The sequence below is a fragment of the Cololabis saira genome, chromosome 23, assembly GCF_033807715.1.
Source record: "Cololabis saira isolate AMF1-May2022 chromosome 23, fColSai1.1, whole genome shotgun sequence".
NCBI lineage: Eukaryota > Metazoa > Chordata > Actinopteri > Beloniformes > Belonidae > Cololabis > Cololabis saira.
In genome coordinates this window covers 1,134,544-1,147,949 of record NC_084609.1, presented here as the reverse complement: position 1 = coordinate 1,147,949, position 13,406 = coordinate 1,134,544, and the positions used below count along the sequence as shown (strand labels likewise).

Sequence of the window (13,406 nt, the reverse complement as noted above, 5' to 3'; positions counted from 1 at the left end):
GACAATTTATATTGAAGGTTGTGAATGAATTTCAACTAAATTATTGAGTAAATGAACTGATATATTTTTTTAGGTTTATTAATTTATTTTGGGTCACTATTGTTTGGTTCACCACAGAATAAATCCCATGATTTACTGGCTCCTGTGTGTTTCTACCAACAATGTCCATCCAGCTGTTGGGACATAGTGTGTGTGATGTCATCAGTGATGTCATCAGAAATGCCACTTGGAGTGATTGATCAGTGATTGATCAGTGCTTGATCAGTGCTTGATCAGTGATTGATCAGTGATTGATCAGTGATTGATCAGTGATTGATCAGTGCTTGATCAGTGATTGATCAGTGATTGATCAGTGATTGATCAGTGATTGATCAGGGCGTGACAGCTGCTTCCATCATGGAGACGTCCCTTACTTGTCGTTCTTGAATATCTCTGACTTTTTGACTCCAGTGAAGAATCAGGGGTGAGGGTTAGATCCCACAGATCCACCTGAAAATATATTTTGGTCATTTTAAAATACTACAGTATTTTGACGACCATACGGCGCACCCTCAGTTTTGTGTGTCATTTCTGTATTTAAAACACACACACGGTGCACCAACCAAAAAGGCGGCGTCTACACACACAGGTGCCACACGCACGCACGCACGCACGCACGCACGCACGCACGCACGCACGCACGCACGCACGCACGCACGCACGCACGCACGCACGCACGCACGCACGCACGCACGCGCGCACACACACACACACACACACCCACGCACGCACGCACGCGCGCACACACACACACACACAGGTCACAAACAGCTGTATCGCTGATAAAGATGAGCACAAATTTATGAGCATGGGGCGCAGTATGAGGAGAAGAAAATGTAACTGCTCTGGACAATGCGACCATTAAGATGTGGAGCGGAGGAAGGGAATTTGAAAAACATTATCTGCTCAAGACATGTAACTAGCGGCGTGAGACAGGGAGAGTATTGGAGCGTATTAGATAAAGATAGTCAGATAATGAAAGGGAGATGAACTTGGTTGCAGAAGACTTACAGGTGCGGGGCCAAATGTCGACATGAATGGACAGAAAGTCATATGTATGCACTAAATTGTTCACATATACCAGTGATGTCATAAATATAAGGTCTGTTTGGGCTTGAATTGAAGGCAAACCCTGTCTTGTGGGGGGCCTAAATGGGAGACATTGTTTTCATCTTCCTCCAGTAAACGGCAAGTGAGGCCATAACGGAGGAAGATCGGTGAGGCTTGGGGGGCGGCCCCGGCTTTTTGAACAGTATAAAAAGAGGAGCAAATCCACAAAGCTTTCAGAGTTGGTTACCGGAAGCCGGCTCTCCTGTGTTTGGTACAAATTGTAATTCTTACAATAAAGACCTTTGCAGTATTTGAACGGAACGCCAGCCAAAACCTGACTCCAGTGTTTTTCTTCAGTCCATTGATGAAGGTGTTATTACTTATAGAAAACTTAGTTTATGTAGGGGTCCTGAAAAGGGTTCTCTACAATTGGCGAGCCCAGCTTTCAGGAGGAAGTGACCAGACTAAGGCTGCAGGCACCAGCCGAACGCGGGAACCCCAAAAGGGCCCTAAAAAAAAATCCACCAAAAGAGAGGTGAGATAACAAATGTTTTTTCCTTTTTTTCTAAAATTAAATGGGACATCCACCCTCCGGCTGGCTCCAATGGTTAAAAGGTACTCGTGTAAACTTTCCAAAAAACTTAGAATTAAAAACTTTTAAATATATACGAGCACTTTCTTGTATAAAGGGACTGTTGGGTTGGGTGAAAGAAAAGGGGAAAAAAAAGAATAAATTCCAGCACTGGCATGGCAGGCCCTGTGTCCAACTGGACTCACAGCAGGTTATGTTCATATGTTTGGCCCCAGTTGTTTCTGGTAGGAGGAATCACCATGGAGACAACGTAACTGATACCCCTTTTACACCAAGCTGGTTCCAGGGCTGGTGCTAGTGCTGGAGCTAGAGCCGGTTCGCGGCTGGTTCTAAGTAAGAACCGGTTGCTTTTACACAGCTGGTGCTAGCCAGCAGCTGGCCAGAGAGCCACGTCATCACGTCACCACGCCCCCTCGTTTTCATCCCCACCCTGATCCCTGATCAGGAAGCTGAGAGCCAAAAGCTGTTTTAATTTCAGCTGTAGCACTGTTAATATGGCACTTTATTAAGTTTTAATATTTTTTCAGGTAAAGTAACCCTTTAAGATCCCCAACCTGGGCTCAGTTTATCCAAATAACGCCTGTTAAGAAATTTGCTCTGAAAATTTCGGAATTTCTGGCTGACTGCGGGCTCCGGAGCTGATTTATGGTTCCGCGTTAAATCGACGCAGACCCTACGGCGTAGGGTACGGCGCCCGTCGCCCGTCGCCGCGTAACCTACGCCGTAGGCTCTGCGTCGATCGTCACACCATATGAGGAAGCCGACAGTTAAAAGCTGTTTTAATTCCTGCTGTAGCGCTGTTAATATGGCACTTTATTAAGTTTTAATATTTTTTTCAGGTAAAGTAACCCTTTAAGATCCCCAACCTGGGCTCAGTTTATCCAAATAAGGCCTGTTAACAAATATGACTCGAAAGCCAGCAGCTCCTCTCCTCTCCTCAGGAGCTCCGCCGTAGGCTCTGCGTTGGTGTAACGCGGCGGAACCAGAACGGCGGGCTGGGAGGCGTCCCCGCGGGCCGGGAATTTTTATGAAATAAATGGATGGAGCTGCGCTGCATCGGAGGGCTCCGCAGCCTCGCGTCCAAGCGTCCCGGGGCTGGAACGCTCCCCCGCGGGCTCGGACGCGAGGCTGCGCCGCTGCATCGGCGGCACGGAGCCCGCAGACGTTACTGTTGGTGGATTGTACCGTAGACCACTGCTGCTTCTGTTTTACATCCATTATTAAATAAATGGATGTAATAATAAAAGAGTCTACTAACTTAACCACCGTCTTCAACGCTACGTTGTTTAAAAACGGCGCTCTTCCGGGTTTACTCTGCTCTGTTTGTTCAGTAACACCGTCCCCAGCCCCGCCCCCAGCGTAACTGGTTCTTTGAGCTGGACCAGCAGCTCAAAGGGGCTGGCGTAGCACCCGTTTTGAGAGCCAGGAGCCGGTGCTTAGGCTGTGTAAAACCAAAGAACTGGTGCTAAGTCTGGCTCTAGCCCAGAACCAGCCCTGGAACCAGCTTGGTGTAAAAGGGGTATGAGAGGTTAAGTTGATGGACTGCTGATGTATTCTGCTCTGTACACAGACGTTGCAGAGGTTAGTGCTCTAAACGTAGCACAGTGAGGTGGCATGAAGCTGCTTCAGAGCTATAACTACCTGCTTATTTCAACGGGGTCTTCATGGAGGCCCTGTGGCTTAGTTGGTCAAAGCACCTGTCTAGTAAACAGGAGATCCTGGTTCAAGTCCCAGCAGAGGCTCTACACTCAGATGGCTTGAGATGCCTGAAAGATCACATATCTCTCAGTTCTGGTTCTGGTAGTATTTCTCACATGCTTGCTTATTTATAGCAGAGTACTTTGTCAAAAGTATTCCTGCTCTTAGTCAACGTGGATGCTCTCTGTTTTTGTCATTCTATTCTTACAACTTCCTGTCTTAACAGGCCCTCCGACATGTAAAGTATAACCACAATATGGAAGGTATGGCACAATGTCAATCATCCATGAATTGCCCTTTCTACGGTTGTCTAGAAATTAATCCTCTTTTCTCAAGATCAACTTTTTCAATAAACAGTAAACTACAAGAACACAGACACCAACAGTTTGTGTTTATAATTACTTATCACTGCAATAAAATAATCAGTGATTTGTTCTGTGAAATAAAAAAATCCTAAATACTTATGTATTATCCTGGCCTGCCTGATCTCAGGAACCCCCATAGAAGGGGATGTAGCTCAGTGGTAGAGCGCATGCTTAGCATGTATGAGGCCCCGGGTTCAATCCCCGGCATCTCCATTGAACGTGTCATTACACCTCATACATTAAGGAAGATAAATCAGTAACAGTAATTGTTATATAAAGGATGATTTATGTTGAGAGTTGGACAAACTCAGAAAACGAATTGGACTTGCTGCCACAACCATCAACTTGAACACTTTGAGTTGTACATGAAATGTGAAGACAAATAAACTTGCACCTTTTAAATTAATTTTGTTCCTCCTTTCATCAAGGCAGCTGATGGTTCAGAGTTGAACAAGTTACATATCAAAGTTTTCTGTTGCAGCTAAAGTAAGTCTGGTTGGTGAACTCGTGAGGATGGATAAAACTAAACTGAAACTTCATTTTGACCCTGATGTGAGTTGAACATATAACCTTCTGATCTGGAGTCAGACCCGCTACCATTGCACCACCTAAGACCTTTTCATTTCTGAAGTTTTTTAATTTGTAAAAAATCTTTTGACTAAACATCCCAGGTCTGGAAAAAGTTACCCGGTGAGAGGTTTCATTACATGTAACACTAAACATGTGATTCACATACTCAAATGCCCCTGCAACATGGTGTATGTAGGCAAAACTATACGTAGTCTGAAGCAGAGAATTAGTGAACATAAAAGTTCCATCGGACGTGCTGATCCTAACTATCCAGTTCCCAGCCATTTTAATGCTTTGTCTCATCCCATCTCTTCCCTCCGTTTCCAGGGAATTGAGCATGTACAGTTGCCAAGAGGAGGTGACATTGACAGAATATTATGTGGAAGGGAGCTCTTTTGGATACACACATTGGACTGTCTTTACCCTAAGGGCCTAAATGTTGAGTTTGACATGAGTGTTTTGTTATAATATGGATTTGTGTAGATATGTCGTGGACCTATTACTGTAGGGCTAAGGGCACTGCATTTTATGACGACTTGCCTGGTGTTTATGCGGTGTCTTTACCCTTTATTGAGTGGCATGTATATATTTACTATCTTGTATTTACTATACTGTGTGTATATATATATATAGATATTTCATCATACCTCACTGACCGTCAACAGTTTGTCCAACTACGGAACCATAAATCTGGGTGCACGGGTGTCACAATGGGTGTCCCCCAGGGGTCAGTATTGGGTCCACTTCTCTTCACCATCTACCTCCTACCCCTAGGTTCAATTCTCCGTCACCATAGGGTCCATTTTCACACTTACGCCGATGACACTCAGATATATATCTCCTCCAACCCCACCGCTGCCATTCCTCCCACTTCCCTCACCACCTGCCTACATGACATCAATACCTGGATGAGCAATATCTTCTTAAAACTCAACGGCAATAAAACTGAGGCTCTTCTCATCGGCTCCAAATCCACCCTCACCAAGTCACAACCCTCTCCCGCCCTTCCCATCATCATCGACGGCTTTCCGGTACCCTTTTCCCCCCACGTCAAGAGCCTCGGCGTCATTTTGGACAGCACACTTTAATTTGCACCTCACATCCATAACATCACCCGGACTGCATTCTTCCACCTCCGCAACATCTCCAGACTCCGTCCAGCACTGTCCCAATCCAGCACAGAAATCCTGGTCCACTCATTCATCACATCCCGTATTGATTACTGCAACGCCCTCTTCACTGGCCTCCCAACCAAACTCACCGACAAACTGCAACTCATACAGAATACGGCCGCCCGGATCATCACTCGCACCAAGTCATCGGACCACATCACCCCCGTTCTTATCCAACTCCACTGGCTCCCAGTCCAATACCGTATCATTTACAAAAACCTCCTCCTCACCCACAAAGCCCTTCACAACCTAGCCCCCACTTACCTCTGTGACCTATTGCAAGACTACACCCCCCCCGCACCCTCCGCTCAACCTCTGCTGGACTCCTTTACACTCCCACCTCACACCTTAGCACCATGGGTGCCCGAGCTTTCAGCTGCTCGGCACCCAGACTCTGGAACTCCCTCCCCCCACACATAAAACAAATTTCAAAACACAACTCAAAACCCACCTGTTCAAACTTGCCCATTCACTATAACCGGACATCACGCACTACTTCCCACCAGTTTGTTTGTCTACTGTTATATTATTTGTCTTGTTGCTTGTATGGATGTTTATTGTATTTTTAATTGTATTTCTTGTGTTTTTATTCTGTAAGGTGACCTTGGGTGTCGTGAAAGGCGCCTCCAAATAAAATTAATTATTATTATTATGGGCATGCCAAGTAGTGGCATGACCATATTGCAATCGTCCAGAATGGCCCAAAGGGCAATGTTGCTAGCATTTTGCTAACAAGCTAAAGTCGCAAAAGTCCCACTGCGCACCAGCGGGTGTACAGCATGACCCCGCTCGGATGTGGAAAAAAAAAATCCCCAAAAACTAAAACACGGTCGGAAAAACGAGGAAAAACATGAAAATGAAGGCGATATATTAGTATCTAGAAAAGGTTTCCCTTTTCTTATTATTATTCCGCACTCTTTTTTCGTCCGTTAATACGGCCCGAACCGCAACGTGCACCCATGCATGGCATACATCGTTGGATGCGTCTCCATCGTGATTCGATGGGTATTACTTTTCTCAGTAATAGGGGTTACCGTGGCAACGCTAGTTGCCAAAAAGCAAAAAAAAAGGCGAAAATTCCCACGCTTATTGCTCGGCCGAACTTTATCGTAGAGACATCGTTCAAACTTTCAAACACTCAGCCCGATTGTCCGTAACCGACCGTACAACCTTATTATGCCAAGTATTACAGTTTTTGTGATATTGACCTTTCTTTTTTTTTTTTTTTTCCGTTTGACTTTGGACGCTTGTTGCTAGGCAACAGGTTATCGTAGAGACATCGTAAAAATGTTTCCCAACTCGGCACGCTGTGGACTTCAACATATTCAAATTTCATGAAGCTGGGATTTAAAGAAATTTTATGTCAAAATCCAGGCCACATGGCCCCATTCATTCGGATGGAGTTTTTTACCATGGTGAAAAAAAAACCTATCCGTTAACATAGCCTGAACCGGAACATGCACCCATACATGGCATACATCGTTGGATGCGTCTCCATAGTTCCTCGATGGGCATTACTTTTCTCAGTAAAAAGTGTTACCGTGGCAACGCTAGACGCCAAAAAGCAAAAAAAAAGGCGAAAATTCTGACGCTTATTGCTCGGCCGAACTTTATCGTAGAGACATCGTTGAAACTTTCAAACACTCGGCCCGATTGGCACTAACGGACCCTACAACCTCATTATGCTAATTACTACAGTTTTCGCGATATTGACCTTTCATTTTTTTTTTAATTTCTGTTTGAATTTGGATGCTTGTTGCTAGGCAACAGGTTATCGTAGAGACATCGTACAAATGTCCCCTGACTCGGCACGCTGTGGACTTCAACATACTCAAATTTCATGAAGCTGGGATTTAAGGAAATTTTATGTCAAAATCCAGGCCAAATGGCCCCATTCATTCGGATGGGGTTTTGTACCATGGTGAAAAAAAAAACCTATCCGTTAACGTAGCCTGAACCGGAACATGCACCCATGCACGGCATACATCGTTAGATGCGTCTCCATCTTGCCTCGATGGGCATTACTATTCTCAGTCAAAAGCGTTACCGTGGCAACGCTAGATGCCAAAAAGCGCGCCCCATTAATAACTATTGGGAGCACAGGAATGAATGAAATACAAGCGTAAAAACACCTCAAACTGACATAGAACCACCCTAAACACAACCACTACAGCCCCAAACCAAAGCAGCAAGAGGGGACGAATGGGCGGTAGGGCATGCCCATATCAAAATTTCCAGAAATGTTCTAGTTATTATTATTATTATATATATATATATATATATATTTTTTTTTTTTTTTTTTTTTTTCCTTTCTCTACGGCTTTTGGGTGTACTTGCACTTTTAGTATGAATCCTACACACTCTTTTATAAATGAGGCCCCTGGTCATTTCATGGCTGACTGCTCCATAACAATCTTCTGATCATGCTGCTCTGTGTGATCTCCATTCATTGAATGTTTTTTCTTTTATTAAAACTCTAGAAAGACAGCTGACGTGTGAAGACATTCTTTTTTTGAACGAACAACCATTTTTGCCACCAAACCAGGAAGCAAGAACACATGGAGGCACACATCGAGCACTGGAAATCTGCAATAAAAACCATAAGTCTGCCCCAGGGAAGCTGTGGCTACAAAACGTAGTTTACCACCACCAGTGAGGATGTGTATGAATGAATAATGATCTCTGTAAAGCACTCTGGGTGCCTTGAAGGGCGCTATATAAATCCAAGTCATTATTATTATTATAAACGAAACACGAAACCAACACGGAACCGACCAAAACACGAGCAGCAACCGTCCCAAGTCTAGAGATCCAATCACAATCTGAGCTAAGATACCGCGATTACAGTTTTTTACGATTGAATAAACACTAAGATCTAAAGTTTTGCCCAATTATCAAAACCTTACACTCAAGGAGCAAAACTCGGCCCCAGATTTGCACCACTGTAAGCACAATGAGTCCATTCACACTTTGTGCAAAACAATACACACAGTGATTTGAAACACTAACACACACGTCTATGCATTAGACACAAAAGTAAATCAAGATGTCACTTCCTTGCACTTCTAAAGCACTGACTGTCAAATGACCACACCTATGAGCCAGTTGATTGAACACTGCCATCAGGTGTGCAAACACAAGATTGCTTAATTGTAGACACACCAATCAGGTTTAAGCACTATAAAAATGCAGCAGGTGATTTCACCAAATTTAACCAAAATGGAAGGAAGAGGAAGAGGAAGAGTGAGGATGAGAGGGGGAATCGGAGAAGGAGGTAGAGGCCGTGGTAGAGGTAGAGGCCGAGGAAGAGGAAGAGGAAGAGGAAGACTTCAAGCAGGAAGAGGTGAAGCTGAAAGGAGAAGAGGTCCAACTTTAAGCAATGAAATTCGTGCAACTCTTGTGGACCATGTTGTGAACCATGGATTGACGCTGAGGGAAATCTCAGCAGATTCACCGTGGCATCTGTCATAAGGGCATTCAGACTGGAAAACAGGTACAAAAATACCTGTTTACAGCTTCTTACTGTCTGCACCCCATATCAGCACTTTTGATACCCCTTCCTGTGACATTTTACAGTAGGTTACATGTATTTTGTTCTACATAGGATTGAGGGTCGAGTACAACGAGGAGGAAGGGCTCCCATTTTCACACCACTGCAGGAGAGGGAGATTGTGAATATGGTTTTGGTAAATAATGCCATCAGGCTTCGTGAAATCCAGGCCAAAATGATTGAAGACCAAATCATCTTTCAGAATGTGAATCTGGTCTCTCTGTCCACCATAGCTCGTATCCTGAAGGCACATCAGGTACAAATGAAGCAGATCTACCGAGTGCCTTTTGAGAGGAACTCAGAGAGGGTCAAACAGCTGCGCCATGAGTATGTGGAGGTGTGTATTGTTCACTTTAGCACTCTGATGTTGCATACTGCACACATAACCTTTTTTTTTTACATGTACATGTACTGTACACTAAATCTATGCTGAACTACACAATCTTGTCTTTCACTGTATTTTAGAGAGTTTTACAAATGGATGCTGAGGCCATTCAGCATGAGTTCATCTACATAGACGAGGCGGGGTTCAACCTCTCAAAGGTCAGAAGGAGGGGAAGAAATGTCATTGGCCAGAGGGCAATTACAGTTTTTTTCAGTTGTTTACACGCTATTTTGAAAACTGGGTTCTTTTTTTTCAAAATATAATCACAATTATCCAAACACAACACTCAATTTGTATAAGTCCTAGATTGTTTGCAAAATGACAAACTTCAGTAAAAACATATACACATATTTGTGAAAATGTTATTTGTTTTCATTTAACCAACACAGTCCTCAATGATCAGACACTATTGCAGCCAGTTTCACACTGCTGTGATAAATAAAAAATACATTTGTAAAAAAACTGATTCTAAGAAATAGCATGTGCTAAATTTTTGGCCAGACATTGTTATGTAAGGGATAATTTAGATGTCAAAAAAATAGTGACAAACCCACAACATTCTTCATGATTAGTTTGAGATATAGTGAGAATGTACACAAATAGGTCTACTATAAACTTACCAAGCACTGCACAACACTGATGCTGCAGACTGAATATTTCAAGTATTTATTTCAATACTTACAGTATTTCTTACCATAATCAGTTACAGTAATCAACCAACAATGAAATCAATGAAACAAATACAATCCGTAAACAAATAAAAATTACTGCATGAAGTACATACACTTTGACTGTGAAAAAAAAAACTACTGCAAAAGCAAAAAGAATACTGTAACCATTCATCATCTCTCCGTCTGGCTGGATGAGGCCATAAGATTTCATCCACATCACAGTATGTCTTCATTGGCAAGGCACCGTTGGAAGAGTGGCCTCGTGTGACGAATCCACCCCTGCACAGAAGCTGCTTGGATATCATCACAGGCCTGCTCCATGGCCTGAATGAGGGGCAAACGGTCATAGGGCCGCAGGTCGTACACCTTCCACCGCCATGCTGAAAAAAACTCTTCTATTGGACTCAGGAAGGGGGAGTAAGGGGGAAGGTATAAGACTTCAAATTCAGGGTGCTCATGGAACCAATTCTGGACCAGAGCAGCCCGATGGAATGAGACATTGTCCCAAACGACAATGTACCGCATTTGGTCCACTTGGTTTAATGCTGTGACAATCTCGTGCAGTCTGTCAAGAAATACAAGTATTAGATTTGGATTATAGGGTCCCAGATTTGCATGGTGGTGGAGGACCCCATTTTGTGAAATAGCAGGGCAAAGGGTGACGTTACCCCCTCGCTGCCCTGGCACATTGGTGATTGCCCTGTGTCCAATTACATTTCTCCCTCTTCTTCTTGTTTTCGCAAGGTTAAATCCAGCCTCATCCACATATATAAATTCATGTTGAATTTCTTCTGCATCCATTTGCAAGACTCTCTGAAACACAGTAAAAGACAATAGGATGCTATTCGATATGTATTGCACAGTATTTTTTGTGCCAGAACATTATGAGCAGTGCACAATACCACACCATAGTAAGATGAACAATACATACCTCCACATACTCATTGCGCAGATGTTTCACTCGCTCTGATTTTCTGTCAAATGGTACCCGATACAGTTGCTTCATGTTTATTAGATTTTTCTTGAGGATTCGACCTAATGTTGACAGAGAGACTCGTTGGATGTTATTGAAAATATGGTCATCATTGATGATATTGGCTTGGATTTCTCGCAGCCTGATACAATTATTGGTCAAAACCATGTTCACAATGGCCGCCTCTTGTGCAGAGTGAACATAGGGCGCCTTCCACCTCGGTGTCCTCGACCCTCAATCCTATGTAAAAAAAATATATCTAAACAAATACACGTGCAGCCTACTGTCAAATGTCATAGTAAACAATATTGATGATAAGTACAGCAAGATTCAGTTTCAATGTACAGTGTGGTTAGCTTAGCTGTTTTCTCGACCAAATGTCCGAATTACTGACGCAACAGTATTTTTGCTGAGATTAGGTTGAACTCTTTGTCCAGCTTCCATCAGTGTCAGTCCATGGTTGATGACATGCTCAATAAGTGTTGCACGGATTTCAAGAGTCAAATTTGGTCCTCGTCTTCTTTGTTCAGGTTCTATCAACTCTTCAAGTCCTTCTTCTCCTCTTCCTCTACCTGAGCCTCCTCCTCTACCTCCTTCTCCTCTTCCTCTACCTGGGCCTCCTCCTCTACCTCCTTCTCCTCTTCCTCTACCTCCTTCTCCTCTTCCTCTACCTGGGCCTCCTCCTCTACTTCCTTCTTCTTCTCCTCTTCCTCTACTTGGGCCTCCTCCTCTACCTCCTTCTCCTCTTCCTCTACCTGGGCCTCCTCCTCTACCTCCTTCTCCTCTTCCTCTACCTCCTTCTCCTCTTCCTCTACCTGGGCCTCCTCCTCTACCTCCTTCTCCTCTTCCTCTACCTCCTTCTCCTCCTCCTCTACCTCCTTCTCCTCTTCCTCTACCTCCTTCTCCTCTTCCTCTACCTGGGCCTCCTCCTCTACTTCCTTCTCCTCCTCCTCTACCTCCTTCTCCTCCTCCTCTACCTCCTTCTTCTCCTCTTCCTCTACCTCCTTCTCCTCCTCCTCTACCTCCTCCTTCTCCTCTTCCTCTACCTCCCTCATCTCCTCTTTGAGCTCCCCCTCTCATTCTCACTCTTCTTCTTCTTCTTCTTCTTCTTCTTCTTCCTCTACCTCCTTCTCCTCTTCCTCTACCTCCTTCTCCTCCTCCTCTACCTCCTTCTTCTCCTCTTCCTCTACCTGGGCCTCCTCCTCTACCTCCTTCTCCTCCTCCCCTACCTCCTTCATCTCCTCTTTGAGCTCCCCCTCTCATTCTCACTCTTCCTCTTCTTCTTATAGCTCCTTCCATTTTTGTTGAAGACAACTCACCTGCTGCCTTTTATAGCACACCTGACTGCTGCGTTTTCAAATGAGCACATGTGTGCTTCCACACCTGGTGGATGTGATTATCCAGTTTGTTCATGAGTGTGGTCATTGGCAATCCGGGGCTTTGTAATGACAAGAAAGTAACCTCACAATCCTTATCAGTGTCTACGGTGTGAAAATGTGTGTAGAGTTTTACAAATCACTGTGTGTAATGTTTTGCAGAAAGGGTGAAGCAGACATTGTGTGTAATGTTGTGCAAATCTGTGGAGATGTTTTGCTCCTTGGAGTAGAATTTCGTAAATTGTGTGGACATTTTTATTTTAGTGTGTAAACAATCGTAAAAAACTGTAAACACATTTATATTTGTGTTATTTTTGTTTGAACAATGTCGTTAGTGTGGTGGAAATAAAAGGATCCGATCCCGATGAGAGAGTCTACGTCAGATTAGCTGAATGAGGACTGTGGTTTTATGGGGGGGCTGCCCTTTTGTACCAGGAAACAAGATGTTTATTCCTTATACAGGCTTGAAGATTACACTAGATTGTCTTATCTTAAAAGGGTAAAAAAGGTAAAAAAATATATAATTACGAAATATGAACAGTATAAAATAAAAAGTAGTGCAGTACGGGAAAGAAAGGAAAAACTGCAAAAGAAGCAGGTAGGATGTATGTGAGGTGGACAGATATTGCACATGTTTTGAATATAAACTATAATAATAATAATAATAATAATAATAATAATAATAATAATAATAATAATAATAATAATAATGATAATAATAATAATAATAATAATAATACTACTAATAATACTAATAATAATAATAATAATAATAATAATAATAATAATAATAATAATAATAATAATAATAATAATAAATATAAAGTGGGTTCCAGCAGGTGAGGAGGAATCAAAGGTGATTTTCTCAGCCGAGTGAATTGAATTAAGGAGTGTTTCCTTGATCAAAGTCCACCAGACCTTTTTCAGACAGTAGCTGTGGTTCTCTGTGGGAATGTGCTTTGCTC

At 43.2% G+C, this 13,406-nt stretch overlaps 2 non-coding genes across 2 annotated transcripts; both read left to right on the top strand.

The window, feature by feature from the left end:
- The first annotated feature begins 3,350 nt into the window (after positions 1 to 3,350).
- trnat-agu (transfer RNA threonine (anticodon AGU)) lies at positions 3,351 to 3,423 on the top strand. The gene has a single exon. It is a non-coding gene; the product is annotated as a tRNA-Thr (tRNA).
- Positions 3,424 to 3,885: 462 nt separating this feature from the next.
- trnaa-agc (transfer RNA alanine (anticodon AGC)) lies at positions 3,886 to 3,957 on the top strand. Its single transcript has one exon. It is a non-coding gene; the product is annotated as a tRNA-Ala (tRNA).
- The last annotated feature ends 9,449 nt before the right edge of the window (positions 3,958 to 13,406 follow it).